The following is a 17,939-nucleotide window of genomic DNA, read 5'->3' as shown; positions in this document are numbered from 1 at the left end:
CTAATAAATCTTAAATAAATGGTGAGACGTACTACACTTGTGGAATAGAATATTCAATATTGTTAAGCTGTTTACGAGCTATCTATTACTTGAATAAATGTCGTGTGTTAATAAAATCTAAAAATATATAAAATATAGGAAAAAAATTCAATACCATAAGTGCCATATTTAAAGAAATAAATATAAAACTATTTTTAAAAGTTTTTGGAGTTACAGGGGTTTGGGCTCAGGGCTTTTTGTTGCTAGGCAAACACTCTACTACTTGAACCACGCCTGAGCTCTTTTTGCTTTAGGTTATTTTTCATATAGGGTCTCACATTTTTGCCTAGACCAGCCTGAACCACAATCCTCTGACCTACGGCCTCCCACATAGCTGGGGCCAGTCACATGTCAGCATGCCCATTTTTTGTCAAGAGGGAGTTCTAACTTTTTGCCTTTACCACCATCATCCCGATCTCTGCTTCCCAAGTGGCTTGAATTACCAGCATAAGCTACTGCATCCAGGCCCTTTAAATAATTTTTAAAATAAAACATAAACAATGTAAATAATGCACCATGTCCATTGATATAAATAATCAATATATGTAAAGACCACCTCTCTCAAAATTACTCTGTAAGTACGAGGGGAAATCTCAAAACTTGTTTTGTGACATTCTGGAGATTGATTCTCAAATTTACATGTAAGAAACAGGAACAATAGTCATGATACTCCTAAAGATGAAAACATAGGGGAATTGACTCTTCCAGTTGTCTAAGTTTATTTAAAAAAAAAAAAAAACCTAGAACAATTAAGATACAGCAACAATGGCAGAGGGCTGATCAAATATACCAATAGAGAAGAAGACACACTTATGCATACACACATTGATATACAACAGCTCTGGCACTCAAATTGGTGAATAAAATGTAGCTAGTTATATATGTCATATACAATTGGTTATGCTTAAAAATTTAGGTCTCAAGACCCCACCATGCACAAAGATAGATGGCAAACATCCTAAACAACTAGTAGTGAAAATCAAAAAAATTTTAAAGCAATATAAAAAAATGTCTTTGTGATGCTAGAGTTAAAAAAGGAATTATTTTTGAAACACATAGATGATCATCCAGGAAAATATTAATTTGTCTGTTCCGTTGAATATGGAATACCCTCCCCAGGTCAGCACTTAGTCCCCCGCTGCTATGGGGGCTGAACTTTGGGAACTAGGGCCCAGCTAGAGGAAGTGGGTCACTGGGCCCTGGCTGCCTTTCAGGTTATAGCAGGTCTCTGGCCTTTCCTCTCGCCCTCTCTCTCTCTCTCTTCCCCTCTCTCCATCCTGTCCATGTCCCCTGTGAGGTGAAGAGCTTCCTCCACTGTGTGCTTCTGCAGCTGTGATGGTCTGCACAACCACATGGGGTCAAGTAACCCTGGAATGAACCCTCCCAAACCCTGAGCCAAAATCAACCTTCCCTTCCTTAAGTTGTTCTCTCAGGTATTTTGGTCACAGCTATACAAAAGTAGCAACTTCCATAAAATAATAAGAAAAAGACCAAAAAAATGATCTCTCAATAGGAAAAGGAACAAAGTATATCAGTCAGTGATTTACAGAAGAAGGAAAATAGTACTCAGGTTTTAAAAAGAGCTTAACCAGTGATATGGAAAACATGAACAAAACTCATACTGAGGAATCACTTCTTGCAGAAAGATTCACCACAATGTTTTTTAAAATGTTTAACAATAGCAAGGGATATTAGAAAGGAAAAGGAGCAATGCCAGTGTGAGTCAAGCCAAGTGCTTAGGAAATTTATTTGGACTATCTCCTAAATTTGAAGATGTACACTCCTTACCACTGGCCATTACATCATATATTCTTACAATAAACTTCAACATATAGTTTAAGAGGTTGGGAAGAAATTCTTGTGTCAGCATGGATAAATCTCATAAAAATAATGATCAAATTCTTGGATATATAATATACACTTGTAATAAGTACATTTTTTAATATTCAAAGCATACTCTACATTGTTCGGGAATATACTGGCATGATAGAAACAGTGACAAAATTCAGAGTGGCTTCTTCTGGTGAGGAAAGAGAACAATGGGATTGAGAAGGAACCAAAACATGGAGGGCTTCAATTATATTTGTAATTCTTGTACCTCTTAAGCTCATTGCTAAGTCTTTGAGTATTAATCGTATTTGGTCATCGTTTTATGTCTAAATTTTTCACAGAAGTAAAGAGCATAAAATATAGAATCAGATGTGAATTCCAGCTCCATCATTACTGTCACTTTGAACCAATTAATTAATCTGTCTGAGCCTCAATGACCTGATGTGAAAGTAATTACAATACACAATGTGCAGGGTTTGGTGAGAATCAAGGCATTAGTGTTAACATGTGTACAGCACATAGCACAATGTGAAATGCAGAAACTACTCATAAACGGAAGCCGTTATTGCCTGAGTGGGCTCATCCCCTGGAGAAATGCCTCTTGAGCCTAATTATCATCAAATCATGTCTGTATTGTAGTACAGATGTGGTTCTCTCAAGAAGATACACACTCGGTACCATAAAGCTTCTGGGGCCTCTACCTCTCTGACACTAACGTTTGAGGGGAAAAAAGGTACCACGTTTAAGCAGTCAAGTGACATTGAGTTAATGCTTGAAAAGAGAGGCAAAATTATCAGAGAAATCTCACTTCTTTGTAAATTATAAAATAAACAGCTCTCTAGTCAAGAGCTAATTCTAGGCCAGTATTTAAGCAAAGAATGTAAATGAGCTAATCAGGGAGACTTAGAGGTTTTTAATAACATTCTTCTTCACTAGTAAACTGATTTGTGCACTTGCAGACAACTTGGAGTTTTTACTGCACTGCATTTCCTACAGAAAAGAAAAACAAATATCCCTTCTAAAGATAAGCAAGTCAACAGAAAATATTCCTTCTGCTCTTTTGACCCAATCTGGTCCTCAAAAAACATCACACAGTGGAAAAGAGAGAAGAGGCCTTCCAGGTGCTTCATCAGAATGCCAAATTCGATTTTTTTATTTGACTTCATTCCTGCCTAAAACAGAAAATAAAACGTTTTTTGGTATTAGTATGCCAACCACTGGATACTCTATCCATTTTTGATCTATTTAGTCTCAAACAAATATATAAAATTGATGAAGAAAAATTTTTAAAGAATATAACCTCAGGGCCAACCATGATGGTTCACACCTGCAATCCCAGCCACTCGTGAGGCAGAGATCAAGAGGATAGCAGGTTGAGGCCAGCTGGACAAAATATTAGTGAGACTGCATCTCAACTAATTAGGCAAATGTGGATCCAGTTACAGAGAGGGATAGGTAGAAGATAGGTAGAAGAATCATGATCTAAACTCAGCCCCAGACTCAAAAAAAAGAAAGAAAGAAAGAGAGGGGGGAGGTAAGGGAAGAGAAGGGCAAGGGGAAAGGGAAGGGAAGGGAAGGGGAGGGGAGGGGAGGGGAGGGAGAGGAGGAAAGGAGAAAGAAAGGAAAGGAAAAGAGAAAGAAAACAGAAAGGAAGGAAGAGAAGAAGGAGGAAGGAAGGAAAAATAGCAGAAAGGGGTGGGGCAAGCTGCAAGTGGTACAGCGACTGCCTAGAAAGTTGTAGACCCTGAATTCAAATCCCAGTTCCCCCCACCCAAAAAAAAGGCCTCCCGATAACCCACTGTTGAAGCCAAACACCAATGACATAAACAGTACCACCTTCTGGCTGGTAAGAAAACTGCACATGTTCATATCATCCCTTCCAAATCTAGGGAAAATGATATAAGAAAATCCTAAAAAAACATAAATGTTACCTAGAAAATCTTACTTGCTATCTTCAGTGCCAATATTTTTGTTCCTCTTCACTTTTCCAATGTTTTTCTCTCCTTAGACAAAAGGAGACTTTCTATCCTGAAGCTGAATACACTGGCGTGAACCTGAAGCCAGTCTGTTTAGGAGAAAAAACAATATAACCCGGACCTCTGCTGGCCAAACTGGAAATAATGCCAGCTCCACCAGGACCACAACACACACATCCCCAACAGACATCGCAGATTCTTCAAGGTTGGCTAAGTGCCCCTTCATTCTGATGAAGTTTCCATCCCTGCAAATGCACATTAAAAAAAAAAAAAAAAGACAAGGATTCTCTTTAAATGACAAAGGGCGCATTATAATATCAAAGGCCTCAGTTCACAATGATGAATTCACAGCACTCAGTGTCTGTCCTCTGCACAGAGCAAGAATTATTACATAATCTACAAACACAGGAATAAACAAAATTGAATGAAACTCAAAAAAGGATTTTGAGCCTCTTCGTCGGTCCAAGAAACATTTAGTTAGACAAAATTTGGGAAAGATACAGCAGACCTAAAAGTCATAATCTATATACCACACACGAATATTGTAACCCAGAATATTGGCAGTAGAAAGTATGCTCTTCTCAAGCTACTATGGAACATTTGCAAAAATTGACTGCATCCAAGCCTATACAAAAAAAAATCAATAAATTTTTAAAAAAGAAATAGTTTTTTATTCATTTATGCATATGTGCATACAATGTTTGGGCCATTTCTCCTCCCTACCCCCGGAGGCCCCCTCCCTTCCCCACCACCTCCACCCCCTCCCTTCCAGGCAGAATCTGTTCTGCCCTTATCTCTAATTTTGTTGAAGAGAAAGTATAAGCAATAATAAGAAAGACAAAGCATTTCTGCTAGTTGAGATAATGATGGCTATACAGAGAGATTCCAGGCATTGCTTCCATGTACAAATGTGTTACATCCCAAGTTAATTCATCTCTAACTGACTTTTTTCACTAGTTCCTAAATCCCTTTCTCATGTTTGACCTCTGTCGCTTTAAGGTTTCTGTATTAGTTCCTCTGCAGTGAGGACATCATATACTATCATGTTTTGAGTTTCTTACCTATCTCCATACCTCCCAAGTGTGTTCTCCCCTTATCATGTGACCCAAGTCCTACCACAATGCTGTATTTGCCCTAGATCTAAAGTCCGCATATGAGGGAGAACATACGATTTTTGGTCTTGGCTAACCTTGCTTAGGATAATGTTCTCCAGTTCCATCCATTTACTTGGGAATGATAAGATTTCTTTCTTCATAGCTGAGTAGAATTCCATTGTGTATAAATACCACATTTTCTTAATCCATTCATCAGTAGTGGGGCATCTTGGCTGTTTCCATAACTTGGCTATTGTGACTAGTGCTGCAATAAACATGGTTGTGCAGGTGCCTCTGGAGTAACCTGTGTCACATTCCTTTAGGTATAACCCTAGAAGTGGGATTGCTGCATCATATGGCAGGTCTTTGTTTAGATTTTTGAGAAGCCTCCAAATTTTTTTCCAGAGTGGTTGTACTAGTTTGCATTCCCACCAGCAGTGTATCGAGGTTCCTTTTTCCCCACATTCTCGCCAACACCCGTTGTTGGTGCTGTTTCTAATGATGGCTAGTCTAACAGGGGTGAGGTGGAATCTCAGTGTGGTTTTGATTTGCATTTCCTTTATGGTTAGAGATGGTGAGCAAATTTTTAATTTCTTCTTTTGAGAAAGTTCTGTTTAGTTCAGTTGCCCATTTCTTAATTGATTCACTGATTTTAGGAGAGTTTAGTTTCTTAAGTTCCCTGTATATTCAGTTATCAATCCTTTGATGTGTAGCTGGCAAATATTTTCTCCAACTCTGTGGGTGGTCTCTTCAGTTTAGAGATCATTTCTTTTGTTGTGCAGAAGTTTTTAGTTTTATGAAGTCCCATTTGCCCATTCTTTCTCTTAGTTGCTGAGCTGCTGGGGTTCTACTGAGGAAGTCCTTGCCTATACCTATTTGTTCCAGAGTGTTTCTTGCTCTTTCCTATACCAGCTTTAGAGTTTTGAGTCTGATATTAAGGTCCTTGATCCATTTTGAGTTGATACTAGTACAGGGTGATAGACATGGATCTAGTTTCAGTTTCTTGCAGATGGATAACCACTTTTCCCAGCAACATTTGTTGAAGAGGCTGTCTTTTCTCCATCATATATTTTTAGCACCTTTGTCAAAAATAAGGAGGGCATAGCTGTGTGGATTCATACCTGGGTCCTCTATTCTGTTCCACTGGTCTTCATGTCTGTTTTTGTGCCAGTACCATGATGTTTTTATTGCTATTGCTTTGTAATATAGTTTGAAGTAGGATATTGTGATTCCTCCAGCATTGCTCTTTTTGCTGAATATTGCCTTGGCTATTTGAGGTCTGTTGTGTTTCCAAATGAACTTTAGGGTAGATTTTTCAATCTCTGTGATGAAGGTCATTGGGATTTTGATGGGAATTGCATTAAGCATGTAGATTGTTTTTGGTAGTATAGCCATTTTTACTATGTTGATTCCACCAATCCATGAGCATGGGAGATCTCTCCATCTTCTTTAGTCTTCTTCGATCTCTTTCTTCAGAGGTTTGTAGTTCTCCTTATAGAGGTCATTCACATCCTTTGTTAAGTTTACTCCTAGGTATTTGATTATTTTTTGAGGCTATTGTAAATGGAATTGTTTCCATACATTCCTTCTCAGTTTGTTCATTGTTGGTGTATAGAAAAGCTAATGATTTTTGTAAGTTGATTTTTGTATCCTGTCACCTTGCTGTAGCTATTTATGGCATCAAGGAGTTTTGGGGCAGTGTTTTTTCAGTCTTTAAGGTATAGGATCATATCATCTACAAATAAGGATATCTTGACAGTTTCTTTACCTATTTGTAGTCCTTTTAAGAAATAAGGCTTTTTTAATGTGTTTTTGACCACAGTATAATAAAACTGAAAATTAGTAACAAAATTTGAAGAGACTGCTACTTGGCTACTTGCCATGGTCTTATATGATATGTATTGATCTTTGAATCAAAGGAAAAGATTTTCTTAAAACAAATGAGCAGAATTTCTTAAAACGAATGACAAAATGACTCTATGGAGCACTCCTGAACTGGGCTCACAGAAAGAAATCAAATACTAAAATTAATATTAATCTAATTAACTTATCAATATAAATGCACCTCAGAAAACTAGAAAAACACCGATAAATAAACCATCAGAGAGCAAAAGGATCAAATTTTCAAAATCATGAGTTAATAAGAAAGAAAACATAAGAAATCATAAACCACTGACAAAACCAAGTATTTATCAAAGAAGATATAGAATATGTACACCAAGTGAAAAACTACAAATCAAAATGCAGGAAACTGAAGCGGAAAGAAACAATATTGCACAGCTCTATGCAAATAAATTTGAAAATCGATATCTTGTTTATTCAAACAGAAGAGGTACATCAATTACCACAGAAAATATATATTTACAAAAACACATCAGACCAATGGTCTCTCCAGTGCATTCTATCAAGCTTTTGAACACAAAATGATCTCATTCTCTAAAAATATAATTGGAACTTAAAAAAGGAAGGAAACTTCCAATACTTTGGATCAAATTCTTGATCCTCAACCTGAAAAAGAATGCACTCTATTCCCTCATTTCTCCTCCCCAAGTATATCAGACTACCTTCACTTACAAGTTCATGGAGAATACATAAATAAAATATCAGTAAAATATGAAGGCAATTGTAAAACTTAATCTTCATGACTAAGTAGGAGTGTAAGGATGGTTTGACGTTAGAAATTCAGTGTTTCTCAGTAGATCTGTGGTGAATTATGATCTCCACAGATGCCAAAAGGATGTTTGACAAAGGTCAACCTCTATATATCATTTAATAGAAAAAGTAAATTAATAAAGGCATTATTTATTTATTATTTATTTATTTCCTTTTGAAAGCCAGCATCATTTCTAACAGAAAACACTAAAGAAATCCCTTCTATGGTCACCACTCTTTTTGTTTTGGGGGTATTAGCTAATAAAATCATATTGAAAGAAGTTAAAGACATAACTCAGAAAGGAAAAGTTAACATTATTTCTATTGCTGATGGTTGTGACTTTATATCTGAAAGATCCAAAAAGATCATTGAAGAGACTACTACAAAAAATATGAGAATTTAGCAAAGCAGCAGGATATAAAAATAACATTCAGGTACCATCTTCAAATTAGATGAATGTCCAGTTAGAATTCATAATGAAAAATGAATCCATGTACAATATTAAATATTCTGAGAATAGAAATAACCAAAGTGTACAAAATCTCAGAGGAAACCAATAAATGCTACTAGCATGGCAACTTTCCTGTAAATCTATAAATCTAACACTATCCAAATAAAAATATCACTCATTTTTCTGTACCTAAACAACTTGATGATAAAGTTCATATAAAAGAAAAGCACGCAAGAATAGACTGAAATACTCCCCAAAAAAGAATGTGCATGAAGAGACAGCCTTAACAAGCATAAAACAACTGATGATGTCATTATAATGAAAACAAGGCAGTATATTGTGCCATGAGTTGAAACAGATTAAGAAATGGAACACAACAGAAAAGTTAGTATAGACAAATTTGCATTCATGTACAATAAAGGAGGTTTTCAGATCAGTGAGTGAGCTTACTTGAATAAGTCGTGTTGGGGGTAACTGGAAAGCCATATGGCAAAAGACAAAACTGTTTGCTTTTCACACAGCACCACAGAATGGTTTCCAAGTGGACTACAGCTATGAATGTAAAAGAATTATAAATGCACACGTTCTGAGAGAGAAAACATGAATGTACACCCCTTTAAAACTGATTGGCAAAAATGTTATGACTCAAAACCCCAAACCATTGTAAATAGATAGCAAATTTAGTATATAAAACAATGGTGACTTTCACCATTAAGTCAGGGTGAAAGTTAAGTGGTCAGGGACAGACTGGAGAAGCTGTCACTTCTATGAAACATGCTCCATTGACAAGTCTGTGGGAAACAGATCTTCCTCCGCACTCTTGGTGGAAAAGAAAACTAGACTTTCTCATGGCTTTGAGGGAAAAATTAGATACATAGTCTCATTCCCATTTTCACTAGAAAAATACTAACCAGCCTACACACAAGACTATCTGTTGTAGCATTATTTGCTATGGACTAGGACAGGAACACCCAAATGCTCTTTAGCAGAATAGTGGCTGAGTAGAATATGGAGCTGAACAGGATGTAACTGATACGGACCACTCTAAGGGCTCCATCACCAGAGAAAAAGCAACCTGCAGAATGTCACATCCAGCCCCAAAGTCAGGTTTAGTTATCTACTGCTTCTTGAGATATGCCCCAAAAAGTAATCACTGACACAGTGACTGCCTGCGCACAGCTTAGCCCCTCTATGGCAGGGTCATTGAGAAGCTGTAATGAAGGTGTGGTTCCATGTGAGGCTGTGACTAAGGAAGGACCCACGTCTATGATCACCCACCTATGTACAGGCCTGAGATCCTCCACAGCTGTTAGCTACTGACGACTTCCATGATACATGGACCTCTCTCCCTCTGTAGGGCTGCTTACAATATGACAACTGGCTTCCCTAAGAGCTTATAAGCTTTCTTTTAGGGAACCAGAAAGTGTGTGGGGGATGTATGTGTCTGTGTGTGATTAGAAGGTGACTATTTTTACAACCCCAAATAAGCTAATGCAGTGACCCACTGTTAATAATAGATATGAAATCATAGAGAAGTTGAAAATAGAAGGATCAGGTTAATAGTACCTAACACCAATGATTTATCCTAGACCTATTTAAGGTAAATAACCAGACATCATTTTCCTCATAATGTATTATATGTATTTTGCCAATAAAAATTATAGACTGAAAAGAACCAGTCAAATCTCTGGGTTTAACTAATTACTATAAGTCAATTTTCAGAGAATACAAGGAATGAAGAGGAAAGATAAAAGACACAACAAGGAAAGACCTATTTTTCTCTGAAAAACCATGGCCACAAAAAGAAGGTAATGTGGTAGAGACTGTCATAGAATAAAATTTTAAAACAAAATAGTCAAATGCAACATGTTATTCCTATTGGATTTTGTTGTTGTTATACTGGGGTTTGAACTCTTGAACTCAGGGTCTCACACTTGCTAGGCAGGAGTGCTAACCATTGAGCAATAACTCAAGCCCTTTTATTTCGGTTATTTTTTTTTGCCCAAGCTGGCCTCAGACCACAATCATCTTTCTAAGCCTCCCATGTAGCTGGGATCACAGGTATGCACCCCCACTCCCAGCTTCTTTTATGAGATAGGGTCTCAGTAACATTTTTTGCCTAGGCTAACCACCAACCATGATCCTTTATTTCTTCCTCCCCTGTAGCTGGGATTACAGAAACAACAGTACTGTCAAATCTTCAAACATTCAGAGAAACTTAAACATTCACTAGCTATTTGAGGAAACTAAGGATTAATTCTAAGTGAGATAACGGAATGGTATTACAGTCATAGAAAGTATCCATTCTCACTGGATAAATATGGCTTTGTGAAATTACATGATGTCAGCAACTTGCTCTAACATAAACCAGGAAAAATATGAGTCAGTGCCAGGAGCAGGACAAATTAGAAAATATCAGAAAGATATTGATAATTTTTGAGATTTAATTATAAGTAAGAGAGGCATTATTTTATCTATTTGTTTTTCTAAAAACTTTGAAATTTTTACACTGCTGAACTTTTTAAATACTCTAAGACATATTTTTATTGGCCTCCTTTATATGAAATTAAACTATTTTCAAAAAGGAATTGTGGAAGAGGGAGAAGATAGAATCCCTGATGTCTTTCCAAGGCTCTTACACTCTGTCACACTAAAAGTCAGGAAAAGCTAATAAGTGAAAATTTCAAATATTTTTTTGAGCATCATTTAAATCTAGGATTACAAAAATAAATGGGTCAGAAAAATGGGCACTTAATGTTTCGATAAAAAGATGCATCAATTATATGGTTATTTCAATTTGGGTTGTAATACATATATACATGGAAATGTCACAAGGAAATTCCCTGTGAGGCTATCTCAAATAGACAGTTTTCTTTTACAAAACTGGAGTACAGGAGACCAGACAAGGTCCTGTAAGGGGAGGGAGGAGGTTGGTACCAATGGGAGGAGGAAGATGTGGGGAAAGGGTGCAGGAGGGTGAGTATAATGCAAATATTGTGTACACGTGAATGAAAATGGAAAAATGAGACCTGTTGAAACTACTCCAGAAATGGGGGAAGGGGAGGATAAAGGAGAATGATGAAGGGGGTGGATTCAAGTATCAAAACTAGCTTTGTTATCAGTTGGTATACTTTGTATATAGAATTTTTGTAAATTGTATGCTTCAGAAATAATTTATATTTAAAGGAAGTTTTAAATACATGTCCAACTCACATCTTTATCCTTCTACCTCACCTGTCCCCCAGAAATGGATGGAATCTGTCTGTCACAAGCCCACAGTCCATTTTGAAGTATGCTCTATCTAGAACAGTCTTTAAATATACAGTTGTTTTATGGAATTGAAGAAACATTCTTATTTTTCTAGAAAACTTATGGACGTTGTAGATATGTGTAAATGCATTTCCAAACTGCCTTAAACATTGCATTTTTATAGACATCACATTTTTAAAGTCAAATGTTTTAAATAACTATGATTTTGTGTATTTTGAGGTTACTTGTTCCATTAAAATGTGTACATCAGTAAAGAGTTTAAACAGTGAAACAAAAAGTAATAGTGTTATGGTTATTTGGCATGTAGAAACCTGGAGTCAAAGGCAAAGGAGAAATATAGGATCTAGTCAGAAAAGGCTAGAGTGTGCTGAAGTAACAAACAGCCCTAAAATCCTAACAAGAATATTTACTTTGGGTTTTTAAAGTATAAACCAATGTGCTCAGAGACCCAGCTACTCAGGTGACTCAGTTGCCACAGGACAGGAGGAATATACCACACACGCCTGTCACTACCATCAACTCAAAAGTGACACAGACTGCTGCCACATCTAGCCACTGCACATTATGTTCCTCAAACTTTAAAAGATGCTGAGAAATCAAGTTTTCCTGTGCATCCAATAAGGACAAGTCAAAATAGAAATTTAAAATACATATTCTTTCTTCTCATTAGGGCTTCTTCCTCCCAGTAAAATAATCAATATGAGGCCCCCCCAGAAGAACTTTGAAGTACAGAATATAAAATAGGTTTATAAAATCAACACTGTGCAGTCCAAGTAGCTTTAAAAAAAAAAAGATACAGAAAGTTTCCATGTCTACGAACATGAGAACCTTGTCCTAATGTCATCTCAGAGTTTACAGCAGTACTGTCTTACTTTGAGGACTGTATTTAAGTCTTTGGGATGGCAGTGGATGTGGGTGTGTGCACTTACGTGTGTGAAATCCTTGAAAAGATGGTAGGAGCATCTTTATTTTATTTTGGCAAAGACCTTGGTGGAGATGAGGCAAAACATAACACAGCCGGCCTGGACTATTGCAGCAAAATGCTCCTCTCACCCACAAATTATTCATTCACCAGCTGTATGTGCCAGGCACCATCCTAGGACCTAGAGGTACAGTAGAAAGCAAAAGAGATGCCACCCAGACAATGACATCTACTTGAACTCTATTCTGCTTACACACACAATTTAAGTAATGGACTACAGAAGTGTACTGTACCTGCCAATTGCCTGCGTAGGATGGTGTCGACTACAGAGTGAGACCAACCCCTGTGGCTAGAAGAAGAGAGCTTTTCAATAGAGACGAAGAAATGTACACCGAGGAGAATTCAGAGAAGTGTTATGCTCATTAGCGTAGTTCCTTCGGAGAGTCAGCACTCCAAACCTGTTTTCCTAATTAAAGATAATTAAAAGCCTCCCTGAGACATTCGTTTTTTTTCTGAATGTCATTGCTTACTACATGCTGTGGTCTCAATCCAGTTACTGTGTGTCTTGCATGTATACCAGAAAAGCATAAAATGTACAAACCCATTTAACATCTACATGCTATTTTAACAAGTAGGTTTTCATTTCTAAGTAACAGAAGTCTTTCAGAACTTTCAAAATAACTTTTCTTTCCTGCCCAATAGAATTTTTTGCTAAGCACTTTGTTAATAGCCAGAGTGCTCACTATTTAAGTCTGCATGCCAGTGATGTAGTAGAGGGAAATGAAGCAATGTGTGTGACTAAGGGTGTACGTGAAGCGCCCTTTGTTAAGGGGACAAGTGAGATGGAGGACTTTGTGGATTTACTTGATGGCATTACTTTTTGCACTGAAAAGAAAGCAACAGCACACGTTCTTCCTGGGGCACTTTGTAGCATAATAAGTCACAGGGAAAGGTGAATGGAAATATATATCCCTTTCAGAAAGAAATTGCTGCCTCAATTCAGAATTGTTCCCAAGCTATATTCCAGGTGGTGGTTGGTTCCCTCTTTTCTCCCCTTTGCTGTTTTGATATGCTTGAAGATATTTTCCTAAGAAGAAGTAAAGGAAAGCATAAGAAGGAAAATGGGACATATTGAAGAAAATACAATTTATGAACTTACAGCAGATTCAATTTGTCTCCTATCACTTCAGGATTATTCAACATTAATCCTGATGTTAACTCTAGTAGCTGTAATTCTTAAGAACTTGGTTATACCCCAAGATGAATCATGATTGAGCACAAGGGTGCTATATTAGACCCCCTTTCTGTCTGTTTTTTCTGAATGACCATTTTATAGTAGTTGTGAATTGTAGACAGATGATAGATAGATGATAGACAGACAGATGGAGATAGATGATTGATAGATATTTTAACCATGTGAAATTGACATTTTTATAGGTCAAAAGTGGCCAAACAGAAACCTAGGATGGTGATCATCCTGTGGCTGTGATCTTAAATGGAAACAAACAAATAAACTGTAAATTCCTTCAAAAACTGTTAACTATTGAGTTACAGTTGATATATATATATATATGTAAGTTAAAAAAATTACACAATTAAATAAGAGATGAAAGCCAATCCAAATTTAGCAAATGAAACAAACATTCTCATTCCAAATTATTTTTGTGCCTTATATACACAACATATTTGGAATCATTTACATTTCTGTGCTCAATTTATTTGTCCATTTTGGGATCTCAAAGTTTAAAACTCCTACAAATCCAGAAAGCAATTCATTTACTACAGATTCCAAAACACAATCATAAGGAAAACAACTGCTCTTTTTTCTCTGCTTTCAATGATAAGAGTAAAATTGTAGTAGAAATTAAATGAGTGGAATTCAATTAATGGAAATACTAACTGTGTCCCCAATAGGAAAACCATCAGGTATCACAAAACAGTTTGTTGTGTATTAATCCTGTGCTTTCAAATCTCCAGCTTCATTCATGCTGCATTTTTAAGCAAGTTGGTTTGTTTTCCTAAAATTAATATTTGAACCACTGTCATATATTTTATGAGGAAAATTGATATTCAAGGAAGGAGAGTGACTCATTTAAGGTCCTACATGACTTCTCCACTAGCAGATTTGCTGTCCTGCTTCAAAAAGACTATTTCTTTTCATGCCATACAAGATGGACAGACTTCTACAAATGTACAAAAAAATTATAAAGGTCTTTGCTTCTTTCAGTTTGCCATTGAGAGACAGGAAGTCTTATCTTATTGCTTAGATTTCTATCTTTAGGTTGCAAGGTGACACTTTTTCAGTCTTCTCTTCCTGATGCTGAGCACAGGTAGCATTTCTTCACGAAAAGGAGTTAGAGGTTCTGGTCATCTTCCTTCCTTTGCCTGTTTTCCTTAAAGCAGACACTATATGGAGGAGCAATTTGAAACATTTCTGAGAGCACTCTTTTCTTCTTTTATCAGCACACATTAATAGTACAAGGAGGGGTCATTTTGATATTTCCATCAATATGTACGTGGTACTTTGAACAAGTTCACTCCCTCTATGCCACTCCTCTAACCTTCCCTCCTTTCTCCTTTTTCAAACAGTATCTGGTGGATTTCATTACGCTAGCTTCACACATATGTGTGTATGCACATGGTATGTACCACAATCCTGTTTGAAGCACTTTTTTAAAGCAGTGAGATGAATCCCAAGAAAGGACCAAACTTGAGGCCACTCATTTCATCTACTATTGCTGCAGCACTCTTCGGGGAAAGTAAAAAAAAAGTGGCCACTGCACATAATTGATTTCCTCTACTCAGTAAGAAGTCTAGTAGAATACACTATTGATTTCACTCAACTGCCCACCACGAAGATATTAAATGAAGTTAGTAGTCTGAGAGGACAAGCCACAGGATGTAATCCACGAACCAAATACCTCCAGTATAACATTGTGTCAAGCCTGCCTCCATCATGGGATGATGTATTTCCATAGCATGGGAGAAACAATTGATCTTGTAGGTAATACATAACTCCAAAGTAATAGCATCCAAGAAAAGCAGAACAGAAATCACTTGAGTACCAGCTTCTAGTTCCTGCAACCAAAAACAAGCTTTTGTGGGAGCCTAAACCTAAAAGGAATGCATTCCTACTTTTTCCAGAACATTTATACAATCATCTGTATTTTAAAATCCATGTATCAAAGATAGAAAAAGAACAATGGCTTTTATTATATGTAAACTGTGGCAATGATAGCAGTATACATGGCATTGATGGGCTGTCTCTCCAAATCTGAGATGTAATTTTCCATCACATTTGACCAACTAAACACAAACACACACACACACACACACACACACACACACAAATACTTTTGGCAATTGTTCTCAGTTCTTGGCAGTTTTTTTAAAAATACTTTCAGAAAAAGGGAGGAAATCTTCAAAGAATGAAATCATTAGAGTGAGTTCTATTTGTATGTTTTTGGACAATCTACAGTTCTTTGAAGGCAGTTTGTGGTGATAATTTTATGCACATTTCCTATATTGTCTATGCCTGGAATCTGCCCTGATCTGGCTTCCTGGCTGGCTGCCCCACTGTAAACACTGGAAAAATGAAATGCTGCCACCAGGAATCATCTCTGAGACAGGCCACTCTATTTGCATTAAGAAAAGAAAGTGCTCCATCAGATTCAAGATATTACTAATGGATGCATGTTGAAACTGTTTTTTTTAGGAATAGTGATGATGAGGGTGAGTCTAGATTCAGCACCTAATGAGCACCTGTCACTGTAAGCACTGAATTAGGCATGGAACACACCTCACCTCTTCCTCATAGCATCACTACGGTATAGGTGTTGGTCTCCCAACTTTGCAGGGGAAATCAACAAAGGCCACTAGAAGCTGGAACTGTTGTCCAGAGTCTCATGGCATGGGGCATCTCCCTAGCCCAGCACATAACTGGCAGAGCTAAAATTCTAACTCATCCCACACTCAGCCAGCTGACAAGCTTCTAAAGTCAGCAGCAGCAGTAAGCTGAGTCCTAAGCAAAAAAAAAAAAACACATGCTAGACCAGTGGAATGAGTGATTTGCATTGTCGTCTGTCTTTTAAACCCATTAACAGGCTTGCAGGAAGTTGTCCATGCATCAACGAAAATGAGAGAAAGAAAAATAACAAAAGTGTAAAACATTGTGCTGATGTGAAAACCCAAAACAATATTTAAGTGCACTTTAGAAAATAATTTTTAATCCTATTTAAGTAAATCACATCTCTTCTTAGTAAACAAGAGTGACTTCTGCTGTTCAGTAATGATAACTGAAAAAAATACATGGAAGATAATTTAAGAGAAGATCCAAAATGGCAGCTAGCATAGGGAATCAGAAATCCTAAACTCATGACACCAGAAACTTTCTTGAGATGTCAGAGCTAGACTTGGGTAATTCTGATTGCTCCAGCCAAAATAATAACCGCCATCATGTTAGGTGTAGATAAAATTCAAAGACTGACCCTGAAATCCACCTTTTAATTGTACCTAACAGCCACAAAAATTCCACAGAGCAAAGCCAGCAAGGCATGTCCAGCCCTGGGAAAAAAGCCGCCCCCCAACCCGGTCATTTCTCCTTTTCCTTTTTTCTTTTCTTTTCTTTCTTTTTTTCTCCCAACAAGCAAAAGATAGAGCATAAATCAGAGTCAAACTCTGCAACATCAAGGACCCCTAGCCTGTGGAAAGCCTCCCTACACCACACCACACTGAAAAAAAGGTAGACCCATTTCTCCCTGCCACCTGGTTCCAAAGCTGTTTGCGTGAAACTGCAGAACTAACAGGTGAGCATCATGTAGCACATGCAACTCCCCTACCCACCCCCCAGGAAAATAATCCAGCACAGCCCCTGGGCAGACTGAACCCTTCCAGCAAAACTGAAAAACACAAACAGCAAACTATAATCTAACACTGACAGTGGAGGTGGGGGTGAAATGCTGACCTTGTCCCAGAGAATAGGGGTGGAGCATGGAGCCAAACTCTCAGCTCTGAACTCTCAGTGAACTAATGCAGGTAAGGCAGCAAAGACTGACAGTGGGGGTGGGGCAACAAGCCAACTTCCCAGAGGAGCCACCTGCACCTTGCAGAGATTGGGAGAGGCCTAAAGGCTGACAGCAGGAGATAGGTGACAAGCTAACTTCCCAAAGGAGCCACTAGCACTCAACAGAGGTCAGGAAATGCACAAAGGCTGAGAACAAGGGTGGGACAACGGGCCAACCTCCCAAAGCAGGGAAGGTGGTGGATCCCAGAGATGATCTCTGGGACAGAGGGCAGCATTCAAAACTGAATTGCTCTACCTTGCTGGGGGAGGAGCTGACAAAACAGAGCTGCAGCTGAAGGGCAACACAGCTGCTACCTGGTGAAAACAGCAGCTCTGACCACCCTGCACAAGCTGGTAGTCTTACCTCACCTCACAATCCCAACTAATCTTGTGGACAGAAGGACCATATACAACTCACAAGCCAGTCACCTGGTGAGAACACATTAGAGCATCCACTTATATGCTAATAAAAGGATTAGACACCTAAGAAATAACTCTAGAACTTTTACCAAAAAAACTGAACTTTTTGTGGTTCATGAACCTGTTTTTTATTGTGCTTATTTTTTTATTCCCATACTATTAACTTCACCATCACTTTTCTCTTATACCTATACTTACCCTCTTCACTTTCCCTCCTACCCT

Source organism: Castor canadensis, chromosome 11 (assembly GCF_047511655.1).
Source record: "Castor canadensis chromosome 11, mCasCan1.hap1v2, whole genome shotgun sequence".
Taxonomy (NCBI): Eukaryota; Metazoa; Chordata; class Mammalia; order Rodentia; family Castoridae; genus Castor; species Castor canadensis.
The sequence above is the reverse complement of the archived record's forward strand: the minus strand, read 5'-3'. Positions refer to the sequence as shown.